Raw genomic sequence first — 17781 nt, 5'->3', positions numbered from 1 at the left:
TAGGTCGCAAAAATAAAGGGACGTATAAGAACGTCAATGCACCGCACATAACGAAATAAACAACCGCTTTCGAGGTCAAACAATATGAACCAGAAAGTGGTCCATCTAAAGAGATGGAGTGTCTCCAACACCAAAACACACAGAAACAAGCAAATCGCGTAGTTAGCTTGAATTCATACCAGGTCTATGAAGTGGACATGAATTATACAGAACACGCGATAAAATAATACAACATGAGCTCAAGCGGAATGTTAATAAAGCGACATGAGTAAAGGTCTCGACCGCACACAGCAAACAATCACATACACACACACATGAATCCGTGTCACCTTCTGTTCTCAAAATAAACATAGTGGACCGGTGAAAGAAAATGCCGAAAGAAGCGTGTAAAAGTAAAGTTAACAACCAAATAAATTAGAAACACATGTAATTAGTGAAACCTTTCTAACCCAACCATGGTGAGCACACAACGAAGCAATAACAATAAAACCAAGAGAAAATTAAAGAAAACTAAATACTCAATTATATAAGCAATTCACATTCTCGAAAGGCCGAGATGTGTACAGACACCTTGAATCTGTTAAAATATATTTTATGTGCCCGGAAGGCGACTTGGAAATCAAATCCTTCCATCTTCTCAAGTCAAAAACTCCCCACACAACCAGAAAGATAACCCAACAAGACGGGGCAGAAAGGAAATGCTTTGACCTATGCTAACGTATGAGATACCATCTACCGGAATAAGGAAAGATTACATAGTGGTAACAACACATGATGGGAAAGAGTAATATTTCATAGATACAAGAGTTCGCTAGGAACGTGAAGACTTCACAAAAGGCAAACGTACCATAAAATGATATGGTGTGGTTGATTGGATACTTAATTTTAAAATCAATTGGCATATGAAAATTCACCAGCTGTTTTGAAGGCCATATATCTGCCACTGGAGATACATGAATCTTATCCAAGTGTTAAAAATGTTTGAGACTTGAGAGACAGAAGTAGAAAACATGAAACTCACCACTTTGTAGGATAAATTCCTTCTTAGTATGAACATAGTCAAAAAGAATAAATCTAGAACTTCTAAATGTGTAGGTGGTGGGCTATTTATATAGTTAAGATGATATGATGCAGATCCTAGGGAATAAAAAACAAACATAAATTCCACATAATTTTCTAAACCAGTGTAATTGTGCAGCATGTTGTCATTTCCTTGAAAATTATTTATAGTGTATGGGACAAATTTGCTTTTAGTTTGGATGAAGTGAGATTCTCTAGAAATTTCACTTTTTAACTGTAGGCCTATTTCTTCAGTCTGTGTTACAGTACTTGTAGATTGTTGCGTTGCTGTATTTTGGTTATGGGGATGATCAGTAGTAGAAACCTCTATTTCTTCACCAAATGGAAAGGGGCAAATGTCATCAATAACCTCAAAATCATTCTGGCTACTCGCAGGAGGCACACAGACCCTGTTATCTTTGCCTCTTTGGATTAACAGTATCTGTCTCTTGTCATGTCTCTCTTTTCGTTTCTTTGCTGTTTCACTGCCCTCCTTTACTTTTGTCCATGCAAATACCGAAGGCACAGCTGTATTCTGCAAGGTCTTCTTAAGAGGTATATTGCCTCCTGAAAATGAACACATTGTGGTATGTTTTGGAATTGCCGATCGTATTTTGGGATTAAGATTTAATGTAAATAAGAGTAGCTATGACTTCTGCAGATCTTTCTAATATATAGGGCAGTAACTGTAGACCTACTACATGCCTGTTATATGTACGGGATTAAAGGTTAGAATTAAATAGGAAATTCATGAGGCGATTAATTAAGTACCAATCAGGCATTTAAGGGACCATTAGTTTCTAAACCATGTTACTGATGATTGAATTACATGTCCTACCTCGCCAAGTAGAGCTTATATAATCCTTGGGTGCGAAATGTTCGAAACAAACAACACTGCTGTCAGTTGGATTCCATTTAATCCGCCGAATTTGTTTTATCCATTGTTTTCTCAAACTGGGATCCTTTGGAAACCTATGCCCTCCTCTGTTTTTATACAGTGGTACACTGCAGCATGTTTTTTGCATTGTTCACGCTTGTAAATGTCATAAACTATGACATTTACTTAACATTCGCCATTAGTCGCATTACGTATGGGATCTGTTGTGGTTATACTGCACTCTGGTGACAACTTTTGACAGATACACGCCCATTAGGCCTATTCCAATGTAACGGCTATGGATATATTTGTCAAATCATTAAAAGAGTTATAAGGTTAGATATTCTACATTTGGATGAATAATTGTATATGTTCGAGTACCTGGATAACTATAAACATATTATATTAAGAAGAAAATTAGACTCCGGGCATTTTCGTAGTTTACATTGTCCACAACAAGTTTTTCACACGTCATTCATATTCTGATGATAAACTGCGTAGGTCTGCTTGTTCTATATTATGTACATGTAGGTAGGTTCTTGCAGGTGCCGTCTCAGCTCGCTGTTTTGTTATCCATTCTGATAACCAAATACAATATAGACGATCTTCTAACCGCGATGTCCTTCGACAAACAAAACACAATAGATCATCCCATTATTCGGCATAGAGACGGTAGCCAGAACTACACGATCCAAGAAGCATGGGCATAATATACAGCATTGTCACATCTCTAGTGATACTTACTGTATCAATGAGTGTGTTCCTTAACTGCTGTCTATGAAATGTAAACGCATATATTTGAATACTTATTGTAAGTGATCCCTTATTACTCAAGGGTCCCACTTATCTATAAATGCTGACTATGAATTCGGCCCTAATTGGTGTCACTAGAATGGACCGCATCAAAAATGAGAAAATCGGAGGAACAGTTAAAGTGACAGAAGTGTCTAAGAAAGTACAGGAGAGAAGACTGCTGTGGCATGGACATACTATGCGTAGGGATGAAAGCTGTGTAGGTAGGAGAGTGATGGATATGACTGTAGTTGGGACTAGAAATAGGGGGAGAGCAAGAAGGAGATGGACAGACAATGTACGAGAAGATCTGAAGGAGAATAGATTAGGGTAAGATGATGAGTGGGATAGGATAAACTGGAAAAAACTTGCCAGAAACATCGATCCCGCTTGAAGAGGGATAAGATGTAAATAAAGAATAAAAAGTAAGAGGAAATTTAAAAACATCATTCTAGTCTTCCTGTAAACCCGTAGTCTATTTTGTGATTTTTAAATAACATGCATATTGAAACCTGCTCCTGTATGAGTAGATTCTAAATACGGCATGAAATTTGGTCGAGATATAATCAATAGTATAAGAAAAAATGGAAAAAATATTTTCAGGTCTTCCTATAAACCACAGTCTAGTGATTGACGTTAAATGATATGCGTTTCGAAACCTCTCCTGAATGAGTAGACTCAAAATATGAAATTTGGTGGAAATATAATTAATAGTGTAAGTGAAAATGGAAAAAGCTCATCTGGTCTTCGTATTCACCCCCAATCTATTCAGTGATTTTTAAATGATATTCATATCGAAACTCGCTCCTGGATGAGTACACTAAATATGAGATATGGTCCAGATATAATTAGTAGTGTAACAAAAAATTGAAAAAACAACTCTTCTAGTCTTCCTATAAACCCCCAGTCTGTTAAGTTATTTTGAAATCATCTGCATATCAAAAGCTACTCCTGGATGAGTAAACTCTAAATATGAAGTTTGGGGAGGATATATTGAATAGTGTAAGAGGAAATTTTAAAAATATCTTCTGTTCTTCCTATAAAACCCAGTCTATTCAGTGATTTTTAAATAATATTCATATTGAAAACTGCTCCTGGATGAATAGACTCTAAATATAAAGTTTGGTCGATATATATTCAACCGTTTACTCGTGATGGTGGAACAAACAAACGAACAGATACGAAAGCTAAAACATATTGATGCAATCTTGAATTATAGCCCTGAAACGGAAAAAATATATACAAATTTTGCTAAATAAATAACATTACAGACAAAAGACCCCATAGAATTTTATTTGTAAGATGTTTTAGCACCAAATTTTAGTCAGGAACTCAGTGCAGTAATGGGAAGTCAGAAATATAGTCTGATAATAGACGAGTCAACAGCTGTTATAGAACTGTTGGCCGTTAGTGTGCGTTACTTCATTCGTGGTCTCACTAAGGTGGTATCCACATTCCGTGACGTCGTGGATTTTTGAACGTGGCGGGAGCTGGTAATACAGTGAAAAACATATGTCTGCTCTCTGAAATAAATTTGAACTTTAATAGCTTAATTGGTTTAGGGACACACAATGCTAATCTTATGACGGGAGTAAGTAACTGTGTGTTTTTTATTCAAAGAAAAGTTACAAAATCCTTGCATTGTTTAGTTTCGATGTGTGCCATTCACTCTAGCTTACAGTAGGATATCCTTACTAAGTGACATTACCAAGCAATTGAGGGCTGAATTCATAGTCAGCACTTACAGTATAGATAATTGGAACCCTTAAGTAATAAGTATTCACTTATATGAGTTTACATTTCATAGACAGCACTTAAGAAGCAAACTCATTGATACAGGAAGTATCACTGGAGATGTGGCAATGCCCATGCTTCCTGGGTCGTGTAGTTGTGTCTACCGTCTCTTTGCCGAATAGTGGGATGATCTATTGTGTTTTGTTTGTCAAAGCACATCGCGCGCAACAATTTTGATATTAAAAGATCGTCTATCACCATCGATGGTATCTTTACCTTGTTGTGGTGCTGGGGCTTGTGTGGTCAAAAGATCCTGAGAGCTATGCCGGCGGTTGCTTAGCTACTGGTAAGGCCTCCCTTGCTGGACAGATCGAAGGTGATGATCCAGACTAAAAGAGATAGCATGGTCCTCCAGGTTGGGGGTTGGACATAGGGTTGACAACTCTATCCCGTTAAAAAAACTGTTGAGAATCCGCAAAGAGTAAGAACAAACCGGACGGATAAAATTGAAAAACGACCTAGGCGAGGAAATGGTTATTGATTGATATTAGCGACTTGGAATGTGAGAAACCTACTCCAGCCAGTGAAAAGCAGAAAACTAGAAGAGGAACTAAGGAAGTATAATGTTGAAATCGCAGCTCTACAAGAAATTAGATGGCGGGAAACTGAGATGTTTGATTTACAGGATTATACTTTAATCAATAGTGGAAATAGCGAGAACATCTGTGGAACAGACTTTATGATATCTAAACAGCTGAAGCATACCTTAATGTCTTTCAAGGCAGTAAACGAAAGAATCTGCATCATGAGAATCAGGGGCCGTTTCTTCAATTATACACCTATAAGACCGAGCTCGATAGCTGCAGTCGCTTAATTGCGGCCAGTGTCCAGTATTCGGGAGATAGTAGGTTCGAACCCCACTATCGGCAGCCCTAAAAATGGTTTTCCGTGGTTTCCCATTTTCACATCAGGCAAATGCTGGGGCTGTACCTTAATTAAGGCCACGGTCGATTCCTTCCCACTCCTAGCCATTTCCTATCCCATCGTCGCCATAAGACCTATCTGAGTCGGTGCGACGTAAAGCAACTAGCAAAAACACTTATAAGCTTATGTGCACCTACGGAAGAAAAGGAGGATGGACTAAAGGATAAGTTTATGAAGAGCTTGAGAAACAGTACGATGAGGCACCTAGATATGACATTAAAATAGTAATTGGGGACTTCAGTGCAAAAGTGGAACAAGAAGAAGAATTTAGACCCACAATAGGAGCACAGAGTTTACATTTGGAAAGTAACAACAATGGGTTCCGGCTTATTGACTTCGCTACAGCAAAGGATATGGTAATCAGTATCACTACATTTGAGCACAAGAGAATTCATAAATAAACTTGGGAGGCACCATATTGGAACACCAAGAATCAAATCGACCACATACTGATTAATAAAAGACATGCGTCAGAGGTACAGGATGTGCGTACTTATAGAGGTGCGGATATAAATTCAGACCACTATTTGGTGAAAGCTAAATTGAAACAATGGCTTGCGGTAAGAATCAGAGGTAAAGCAGAAATGAGAAAAGGATTTAACCAAGAACAACTTAATGATGATGCAAGGAGTAAATATGAAAGACACGTTGAAAAGGGTTTGAAAAACCATAAAAATGCAGTATCAGTGGATGAATCATGGCAGGTGATAAAAGAAGCCATCACGAATGCAGCCCAGGAGGTACTAGGAGAAAGAAAGAAACAGCCAAAGAAGGATTGGTATGATGAGGAAGTAAAGCTAGCCTTGGAGAAAAGAAATAAAGCAAGGATGATATATATGCAACGGGCAACAAGAGCTACTCACCAAACATATGTGGAATGCAGAAGGGAAGCCAAGAATCCTTGTAGAAAGAAAGAAAAGAGAAATGGAATAAGATCCGATAAAAGAGATGCAACAAGATTATGAGTATAAGAGTAGAAAGGTTTATAGAAACGTAAATCAGAGAAAAAGTGGATTTCAACCAAGAGTAAGCTGCATACAAAATAAGGACGTGCCGCTACTTGGAAATAGCCAGGAAATATTAGATAGATGGGCAGAATATTTCGAGTTTTTGAATCCACTTAAAATACAAAATGAAAAATGTGAATTAAAATTGCCAAATAGTGAATCTAATGATGAATCTGAGGAATGTAATAGTGAACGACCCACTTTGGAAGAAGTAAAAGGTGTCCTCTTATCGATGAAGAATAATAAGTCACCAGGAGAAGATAGAATAACAGCTGAGTTGCTAAAATATGGTGGAATGGCAATGATAAAAACATTGTATAAGTTGATACTGAAAATTTGGCGAAGAGAGAAATTACTAGAAGAATGGGAAACAGCTTTGGTGTACCCAGTTCTTAAGAAGGGAAATAAATTGAAATGGGAAAATTACAGATATTTCTGCTTTGCATAGCGTACAAGATCCTTGCCATAATACTAACTAAGCGTCTAAGACATAAAGCAGAGCAGTATCTTGGAGATTATCAGTGTGGATTTCGTGCCAACCGTTCACCAATAGATCATATCTTTACAATGAGGATCATCCTGGAGAGGTGCTATGAATATAACTTAACGCTGTATCAACTGTACGTTGATTTTAAACAAGCGTACGATTCAGTGCGAAGAGGAAAAACTACTAATGGAAATGAAAGCCCTTGATTATGCAGGGAAGCAGATTAGGTTGGTAAAAACAGCTTTGAGCGGAGGTAAATCTAAGGTATGCGCACAAGGGAAAGTATCGCGAACCTTCGATGTAAAAGTGGGTTTGAGGCAAGGAGATCCAATGTCTGCTGTCCTCTTTAATATTGCTGTAGAAACAGCTGTGCGTACCATCACTGCCAATCGTGAAAGGAACATATATCATGCACTAATTCAAATAATGACATATACAGATGATGTGGCCATAATTTCTCTTACAAAAATGCACTTCTTGAAATCTATGAAGAATTGGAGAGGGGAGCACAGCAAATTGGACTGGTAGTGAATAACAACAGAACTAAGTTCCTAGTTAGTTCCAGATCTAGTCAACCTGCAAATGCCCTTAGGTGTGGAGAAAATTGTTTTGAAGGGCTACAGGAATTTAGATATCTAGGCTCTCTGATTAAATCACAAAATGTAAAAAAAATAAGCTCTAGACTGGCTGCAGGAAATCGATGCTATGCTGCCTTAATTCCAACATTAAGAAACAAAAATATATACAGGAAAGCTAAGTTGATAATTTATAATACTGTCAGTAGACCAGTGGTTACATATTGACATGAGACCTGGGTATTAAATAAAACAGAAGAATATAGGTTAATTACATGGGAAAGAAAGATATTGAGGAAGATATTTGGGCCAGCTAAAATTGAACTGGGATGGTGTATTAGATCTAGTCAGGAGCTCAGAGACCTGTACCAAGAGCAGGATATAGTATGCTCGATGAAGACTGCTAGAGTGCGTTGGCTATGACATGTCCATCGAATGAAGACTACAAGAGAACCTAAGAAAGTGCTGGAGGGGCATCCAGGTGGAAGACGATGTAGAGGTAGACCAAGAAAGCGATGGATAATAAAGGTGGAGGCTGATCTACGTACCATGGGAGTCCGGAGATGGAGGTCCAAGGCAATCGATAGAGAGCTTTGGAATAAGATTTTTGCGGAGACCAAGGTTCTACAAGGAACGTAGCGTCAAGGAGTAAGTAAGTAAGCAAGCAAGCAAGTAAGTAAGTAAGAAAAAGATCGTCTATATTGCATTTGGTTATCAGAATGGATAACAAAACAGCGAGCTGAGACGGCACCTGAAAGAACCTACATATATGTACCTAATATAGAACAAGCAGACCTACGCAGTTTCTCATCGGAATATGAATGACATGTGAAAAATTTGTTGTGGACAATGCAAACCACGAAGATGCCCAGAGTCTAAAATCTTTAATATAATATGTTTATAGTTATCCAGGTACTCGAACATACACAAATATTCATCCAAATGTAGAATATCTAGCCTTCCAACGCTTATAATGATTTGACAAATATATCCATAGCCGTTGCATAGTAATGGGCCTAATTATTTCCCCAAAAAATGTAAATAGTATGTTTTGATGTGCGATGCTATAATTTCAGAAACCTCTGGTATAATCCGGCAAACGATTGGTTGACTAACCTGATATAATTAGCACAAGTCAATCTTAAAATAAATGGTGGTAGTGCAACACGTTCATTTTTCTTATAACTCAGTATAGTTCTTTAATATTCCATATGCCTACAGTCTTGATAACTTATTAACTTGTAACACGTTTCGAATTAATTAAGCGAAATACCCGTATGATGATGGTGATGATAATAACAATAATAACCGGAAATTAAGCGGTGGAGTGAAATCTCAAAACAATATCTCCATTAATGGTGAGATAGTTACTCCTCTAGAGGTTATGTTCACTCTCTCACACAAAGGAACAAGAATATTCATGACTGTCACTTTACTAAAACGAAATCATCTTTAAATTGTTGGTCACATTACATTTCGAGAGGATTTTCCATCTCTACTGTGTGCACGGAAAGCATTCTGTGAATGAAATGTAACATATTCAGCAAAATAATTATTCTCCATTTTGCTGCAACATAATGAGTCACTTAAGTGTGTGTGGGAGGTCCACTCATAGCAATAAGTGGAACACTTAAGTAGGTAATATGAAATGAAACCTGGCTTACAAGGGGCACTTATGTATAAGTGCTGTCTATGAATTCGTCCCTAAGAGTATTTAATCAAAGAAGCTTACATCACGTTTTCATACTCAACTACAAGGCAAGGCAAATGTACGATTTCAATTATTTCCAAATGAAGAATGGTTGATCTTAAAGGAATGTGTAACAATTCTAGACTCGTTCGAAACGATGATTATAATTTTATTTAGAGAAGTACATAATACATCACATGTTCTCATATGCTTCCTTTTATGCAAGGGATATCTATCACACTTTCTGCGGAAGTAGAAAAGACAACTGTCACTGTGGAACAGGTGATCCCGAAAGCAAATTTAGAAGCTGCAACAAAGTGACGTTTTTTCATATGAATCTCGTTCTGTGACAATGGCGGCAAATTTTCTTGATACTGGGTACGAAAAGGATACATTTTGAATACATGATCATAGAGAATAAGCCAATCAACAGGTAAATGTGACTATGTCTAATGCAAGAGTAGCTCAATGTGTTCACTGTCAATAAATCCCCTCCTCAAAACCAAGCATCTAACTATTTTTCAGGTTGAAGTAGAACAAAGGTTTATGATCCAAGGGTGTGAACGAAAGCAAGCAGCGGCAGAATGCTATGCATCTTTGGAAAAAGAAAGTCCTGTTGATAGCAGAAACCGAAGGCAGGCTTGATCTCTTAGAGATTTTGGAAGAAAATCTGTCTCAAAGGCGACGTGTTGCGACATCGAGTAGTGCAATACTCCTTAGGCAGTACGTGGAATTTAAGCCAGAACATATGTTCACTGATCCTGTCGAGTAGTGGGCAAAAATGGAGAACCAATCCAAGCTGCTTCATGAAGTAGTATCATACTAACTTAATATTACAGCTACCTCTTTCCCAGTTCAAAGAATGCTTTCCGCTACAGGAGAAATAATCACAGCAAGAAAGAATTTTCTATCGTCCAAACGGGCAGAGACTTTGCTTCTCTTACACGAAAACACTTAATATGTCTTCAAGTTAAATATATAGCCTTAAACTTCGTTTCTTATTGACTCAAATGTTCATTTTGGGTTTATGGCTGTGGCTCTGAAGTAATTATATGTGTTTAATATCAGACTGTCTTCTTGTTTCAAACCTTTTTAATACACCAAAAAACAGAATTTTGTTTGGGAAAATACGTTGTTAACATACGCAAAAGAAACATTTAAAAATCGCTGATACTTTCAAAGAATGTCTCATCATCAACCTTTTTGATAGGTAATAAGCCTACAGCTTTTTCACATATATTGCAGTTGTATTTGATGTTAATATATACGAATGTGCGCAAATATGCTTCATGAAGTAGTACGGTGCTACCTTTGTATTACAGCTACTTCTGTCCCATTTCAAAGAATGCTTTCCATTGCCGGAGAAATAATAAAACTTAATGTTTTACACTATTCCAGCAGAGACTTTGTTTTCTTCTTACTTTTTCTAAACTGGCAACGTTCACACGGGAATTTTACATAACACATACATACACTGCCCAGACTGCTCGAGATAACTAGCCTGAATGCAAAGTTTATGATGAAAGCCGTGTACCGCCAACCGGTTCAAGGCATTTCTCGTATCGTTATTCCATCCGGTTCCATTTCGATTGAGCATAACATTTGTTCAGTAAAAGTCCACATCGCTATTGTCATAACCGGATGAGTTCACTTTCCTGCCTAGTAGATGGGAGGTGTAGTCCGTGATTTTTCATTGACTAAGAATTTGTCAAGCCCGTCTCCTTGGTTGAATAGTTAAATCATTGGCTTACGATTAAGAAAATCCTTGGTTCGATTCCGCGCCGAGTCGGGATTTTAATTTTGGTTGGTTTCTCTAGCTCGGGTACTAGGTATTTGTACTAACACACGACATACTACAAACCACCACAGAACACGCAATGATGAATATATCACTTCCAGCAAAATAATTGTACGCTACATTTACCTCTGAATGATCACATAGAACAAACAAGCAAACAAACACAAAACTCCAGTGCGCAACAGCACTGATGGGCCTAACAAACGACCACTGCTCAGCTGGGAGGCTCGCAGTTTACCGTGTGACGCATGGTCAGTGTGACGAATACTTTCAGTCGTTATTCATCGTGTTCTAGACCGGGCTCGCTATCTCACCATCAGATAGATCTCCAATTTTAATCATGTAGACAGGGTGGATCACGATCTATGCCTCAGGTCTAGAAAAAATCCCTAAATTGGCTGGGAATCGATACCATGCCGCGGAGAGAGAGGCAGGCACGGAACTCCTATATCACGGGGTTGGCAAAAGAAACCTATACGTGCATAAAATGTATAAGTAATATCAGCTAAATATCAGTCAGTAATAAAGGCAACGCGTGTATGTGTAAGGTATGCGTACCTTTTCAATCTCTTGAAAAACGAAAATAAGTTTTAGATAAATTTTTCACACCAATGAAGGTCTGTACAATGCATACATATGGTAGCCATGTTGAGTTAATTTTAGACTGAAGCTTCAAATATATTTTGATAAGAGTGACCTTAATTTCTATCACAGCCCGAAGCAGACTGCAGACTATCTGTCACACCACTGCCGCTATAGATGCTGAACAAAGATTATATATTTGTGATATGATATATATATATATATAGAGAGAGAGAGAGAGGTGCTGAAAGCGGTTTATACGCGTTCTGGTCTGTGCTATCCTGTCTCCTAACACCAAAAACACTATAGACCGAACAGGACACTTTCGTATTCTCCCGTACTTAACTGAGAGATATTTTGAGAGTGGCGTACCTGCTGCCCAACTTCAAACATATCAGGCGGAAAGACTGAAACTACAAAAGTTGCACGTTAAAATTGATAGAAGAAATGAAACTAAATAAGGTTTTTCCCTTGTTCTACTACGAAAGTTCAACATTAATACTGATAGAAATAATGAAACTCAATAATGATTTCGTTTTCACCGAATCCATGGCTGAATCGTCAATGCTGATACCTTCGGTTCATAAGGTCCCGAATTCGATTCTCGGCTAAATCGGGATTTTAATCGAATCCAGTTAATTCTTCGGACAGTGTGTTTAGTTTATTCCAACACTTTTTCTTCATATTCAGACAACACACAATATTTCCAACCACAGTAGTAGAGCTACATAGGTTCTGAGCCACCTCATTACCATTTTTGTGCTGTCAGCACTCGTGGTCATTGACCCCTAGTAGTATACCTATGCGTGTTCTGATCCGGAGGACAATGACCCCTAGTAGCAGGGCTATGTCACTCGCGGATTTGCATAAGAGAGCCAGTCTAACCTTTCAGACGCCATCTTGGAGGGGCCTAACCTCACTTTTGCAGTCAGTTGCCCTTCCTGACGTGGATTTTGAATAAGAGAACAAGCTTAAACTAACTATCGCCATCTTGCAGAGGCGTAACCACAGTTTTACGGGCAGACGCCCTTCGGGACGTGCACAATCGTCATATTGAAGTGGCCTAACCTAACATGGAGTAGTTTTATTGCCAGATGCCCTTCCCGACGTCGACAATCGCCATATTGGAGGGTCTAACCTCACAGGGCCTAGTATTACCGGCAGATGCTATTCCCGACGTGGACAGTCGCCATCTTGGAGGGACATAACCCAGTTTATCTGGCAGATGCCCTTCTCGACGTAAGCAGTCGCTATATTGGATGGGTGTAACCTCACTTTAACGACTAGATGCCCTTCCCGATGCCATCTTGAGTAGTAGTGCATTGAGTATGCTCGAGACGCCATTTTAAGTAGTAGGGCAATGTTGATTCGCGTAAGAGAGCAAGCCTAACCTCATGGAGGTACCTCATTTTCACGGCTAGATGCCCTACCCGACGCCATCCTGAAGAGTGTGGCAATGGGGATTCTCGCGACGCCATCTTAAGTAGTTGGGCAATGTGAATTCACGTAAGAGAGCGGGCTTAACCCCATGGAGGTACCTAATCCCACTTTTACGGTTGGAAGCCCTTCTCGACGGCATTTTGTGTAGTAGGACAACGGGGATTATCGCGACGCCATCTTGAGTAGTAGTGCAATAGGGATTCGCGGACGAGAGCACACCTAACATTATGGAGGGGCCTAAATACACAGGGACTAGTTTTACGGTCAGATGACTTTCCCGATGCAATTTTTGAGGGGCATAACTACACAGGCAGAGTTTTACTGTCAGATGACATTCCTGTAGCCATGTTGATCCTCACACCAGAGGAGGCACATATGACCTAACATAGTTTTTCGGCCAGATGCTCTCCCCGACGTCACCTTGGAGAGGCCTAACTACACAGTGCTCACTTTTACGGACATATGCCTCTCCCGACCTCACCTTTGAATGTTCTAACTACACAGGGCACTGTTTTACGGTCAGATGACCTTCCCGTCGCCATTTTGATCGCCCCACCAGAGGGGGCAATAGGTCAGCTCAGGTGCACCTCTGTTACTGAGTAGTCTGATTATGGCTTTACGTTTCCATCTGACGGAAAACAACGACACGTTACAGCGTGAGTGATTTTAAAAGAGTCAGCGCATGGCTTTATGTCGCCATTCGACAGTGACGAACAAGTCAAAACATGCATAATTATGACGACGTGATCTTATGCTTAATAAAAATACAATAAATATTTCATTAAATTCAAAATGTTCTACTTACTGCATTTCTTTGCCTCCTTACACCTATTGAAAATATCCACACTCATACAATCTATAAAGGCATGAGTAAAGTGACCTTAATAACGAACAAGTCTAACCATGCATAACCACGCTCACGTCATCGCTGCATGTTAAAAACAGAATAATCTAAGTATGGCACGTGCTCAGTCCCGTCGGAGACAGTCTGTCGGAAGGAGGCGTAAAGTCTTAAACAAACTACTACCGTTTATACAACAGTCTTGGTTATGCAACTGACAAGATTGCTGTATTCCTTAACAGCTTACTGCGAAGAGGTAGCATGCTTCCAAAATTGTAACGCCTCCTGCAACATTCAAATTATACAAAACATTTATTGTTTATAAGTCTGTTTTTAAATTTATTATACTAGGTATGTTATGCTTTACAAAGAAATTAATGCAGTTCTTACCTTGTTGTTATTCATGTGTTTTGTTCTTGTTATGAATGGAAAAAATCACCCATACACTGTGTACAGTTTTCAATCTTAAGATTAGGTCCATCCCAATTATCCGAACCATTTTACCTCGGTGCTTGTAATGACGTTGACAGGGTCTGCATAAAGCTACACCGATTGATATCTTACTGTGGTGAGGAAGGATGTCCCAGATAGCATTTACAAAAGGAGCAGCATACTTAGATAAAAATCCTGGTGGTAAACACTGAATCAGATGTTTTGGCATCTGATATAAGGTTCTATGTTTATAGAACATCTTGGTAGCCTCACAGATAAATAAGACAGTCCATATTAGCATGCGAACAGCATGCGCATTCACAGTTTTGTTTGTTATCAAAACGATTGTCTGTAACCGTGTAGTCTTTTTCTTCTTTCCGTTCCATAGTGTACGATGTAGAAGCACACACTAATGTTCATAATTAAGGGATATCCTTATTTATAGTATTGTAACTATATTCGTTAGCGAATGCTAAGTAACATCACTCATATGAATAATAAGACAATAGCCTGTTGTGTTAGCAGGAATGTTTTCAGATGTTTCAAATTCTAAACGAATATCGACAGGAGGTTCTTTTGTAGATTCTTCATAATAAGAGCAGTCTATAACTACAATCGGTGCTTTATTTTTAAATTCTTCAGGCGAAAATGGCGGACGATCTCCTTTCCGATCATACGATAATTGGAATTTACAAAACATGTCATAGAGCAACCCAAATTATTTTTCTCAAAATTAATGTCCATTTTTCGTATGGATACGTAATTCCGTTGAGGTATAATCTAATATTTCTTAATTTACAGTGATTAAACTGTGAGCTATCTTTCTCATGGTTGAATTTACAATGGGTTTGAAATCCAATATGTATGTATGTATGTATATATATATATATATATATATATACAAAGGCTTTTCGGTAAAACATGATGTTTTAACCAGCCCAGCTATGCTTGTTTTTAGGTGGTAACACAGGGTATTCTTGCAGCTTCCAACTTCAAAAAGGCATAGGTAATGGTATGTCATCTTGAGCAATCGAAATTTTTCTCGATGAGATGATGTTACATGTGGAATCCTCCACAATATACGATGAAGTGTAATTTTCGAGTTTACTGACGATTCTGCTACTTTAAGAGAATTGTAATCATTTCGATCTCGGATCAGAATTAGCTCTTGTATTGTGTTGATCATAACACGTCTAAAGTTTTCTGCGAAGCCAATAATATGTTTCAATGATAAAGTTCCGTCCTCATTAATCATCCAGTTGTTAGTAGCTTTTGGACACCATCCTGCCTTCCGTATAGGATTACTTTCTTCATCAAGAAAGAAGGGCAGAGTTTCATTGCGCTTGTAATACCAACATACTTCGATCTATCTATTTCGACATTATTTACTTCATATCGCGCTTCAGGAAAGAGAAAATCTAGACCATGGTTGTTTAGTTGAGATGTGCTTGGTCCACTTCCATCTGACTTATCTAGTCGTCCTTCAATATAGAGGTAGCCTTCGTGTGGTAGGGTGTATGTATACATCTTGTTGATTAATGATAAAGCGAATTTCATCATTGTTATTCAATCCAAACGCAAAAGATCGAAAAGAATGAAGCTCACTTCGTACTACACCTTCATGAGTTTCTACTGTGTTCATAATGTCTAGCATTTATTCCATTTTGTTGTAGTAGCTTTTAACCTAAATCTTGGAGTATCTGCTTATGGTTATCTGTTAACTCGTTGGGTCTTCGCAAACAGGCAGTGTGTCTTCGGAATGTACACCGTGTTTTATAGATGTTTTTCATACTGTTGTAAGATGAAGTTTGTAAACAACGTACGTGTGTCTATCTAAATTAATAAGCAGATCATGTTTATATACAAGTCTAAGAGTGATGTTACTAATAATGTGTTTTACAGATATTGGATGATAAGGAACTACTGACGGTTTCTCATGAATAGTATATCCACGATCCTCTGTACTAATGAAGTCGTGCCGGACGTACGAAGGTTGTTGATTACTATTCAAGTCTGTAATAATATTACAAGTAATGTTCACGTAATTATCATCGAAGTGCGTCGTAGGATGATCAGACATGTAACGTACACTCGGTATGGGGCCTTTTATTGAAAATCAAAGCAATAGTCCAATAGAATCAGGTTGTGATTTGAAGTCAATCTTATATGATGACTCAATAACATACTTATGTGTGATCACAGTCTAATATATACAGTCGCGAAGCTCTAATAAGAGAACGGTTCATCCATTTGACAGCTGGAGCGACACTAGCACCTCTAGCGGCGAGGTAGAGGCAACTTGCTAGCAGACAACAAGGAACGTATTACCACTACAGTCTAAAATGGTCATAACTTCTGAACCAGTCATGCAAATAATGTCCTGACAAGGTTATTGTAATCCTTATAAAATACTGCAGGAGGTCAAACAATTTATTTCGATGAAAATTTCCAGGATAATATCGCAATTTTTTAATTTTAAGGAGTCATTTTTTACCGTGGACTATAACATAAAATGTCTTATAGAGGGCAACCGGTTGGAAATAGGTATATACCATCGCGGACTTTTTTGTGAGGTTTCTATGCTCTACAATTCGTACGCTTACACTTGGGGTCTATCGTTGACGGTTCAGGCAGCGTAAGCCAAGAAAGCAAGTGACCGACCGACCGACGGGGACATTGTGCAATTCTCTAAAGGCCTTCCTTCTCCCATGCCTTCTGTACCTGGGAATCGCATACCGGTTCCTCCTATGCCGGTTGATACTGATGATACCACGTCCAAAGAACGCTTCCGGGACTCGACCCCGGTTACTGCCACAATTACAGCTATTTCCTATAAAATATCTGCCTATGCTCCGGCAGCAGAAAATGATTCTAAATGGTCAAGGATACTCCTAACCATGCAGGAGGAAGTCCTGGCACTTCTCAATTATTTAGCACTGTCTTTGTCCAATCATGATTATTCTACAGTGGAATGCAGATAGTGTTGTACATAAGAAACACGAACTATTTTACTGATTGATTCCTACCACCCTGACATAATTTTGATCAGTGAAACTTGGCTGGCTCCAGCCAAACAATTTCACATCCCAAACTATACCTGTATTCGACATGATAACTATGGTTATGATGGGGCTTGTATTTTGGTGTCTAACCCACTACAATTCCATTCGACACCTTTGCACTACAGAATACCTGATACACAGGTGGTCGCCATTGTTGTCGCAAACATACATTTTATGTCTCTCTATTGTCCACTGAAAATCCAAGCTTCATATTCTAATTGGACATTTTTGCTCGCATCTTCCGCTCCCTTTTATTCTCGGGGATGATCTAAACTGTCATAATCAGAACGGTGGATGCGAGGTCTCTTGTCTTAAAGGGAATAAACTAGCTAAAATAGCGGCATTATATAATTTACTCATTTTGAATGTCAACTCGCCTACTCGAGTGACGTCACCTTTTGAAAAGAGGAGTGCTGTCGAT

Source organism: Anabrus simplex, chromosome 1 (assembly GCF_040414725.1).
Source record: "Anabrus simplex isolate iqAnaSimp1 chromosome 1, ASM4041472v1, whole genome shotgun sequence".
Classification (NCBI taxonomy): Eukaryota; Metazoa; Arthropoda; class Insecta; order Orthoptera; family Tettigoniidae; genus Anabrus; species Anabrus simplex.
The sequence above is the reverse complement of the archived record's forward strand: the minus strand, read 5'-3'. Positions refer to the sequence as shown.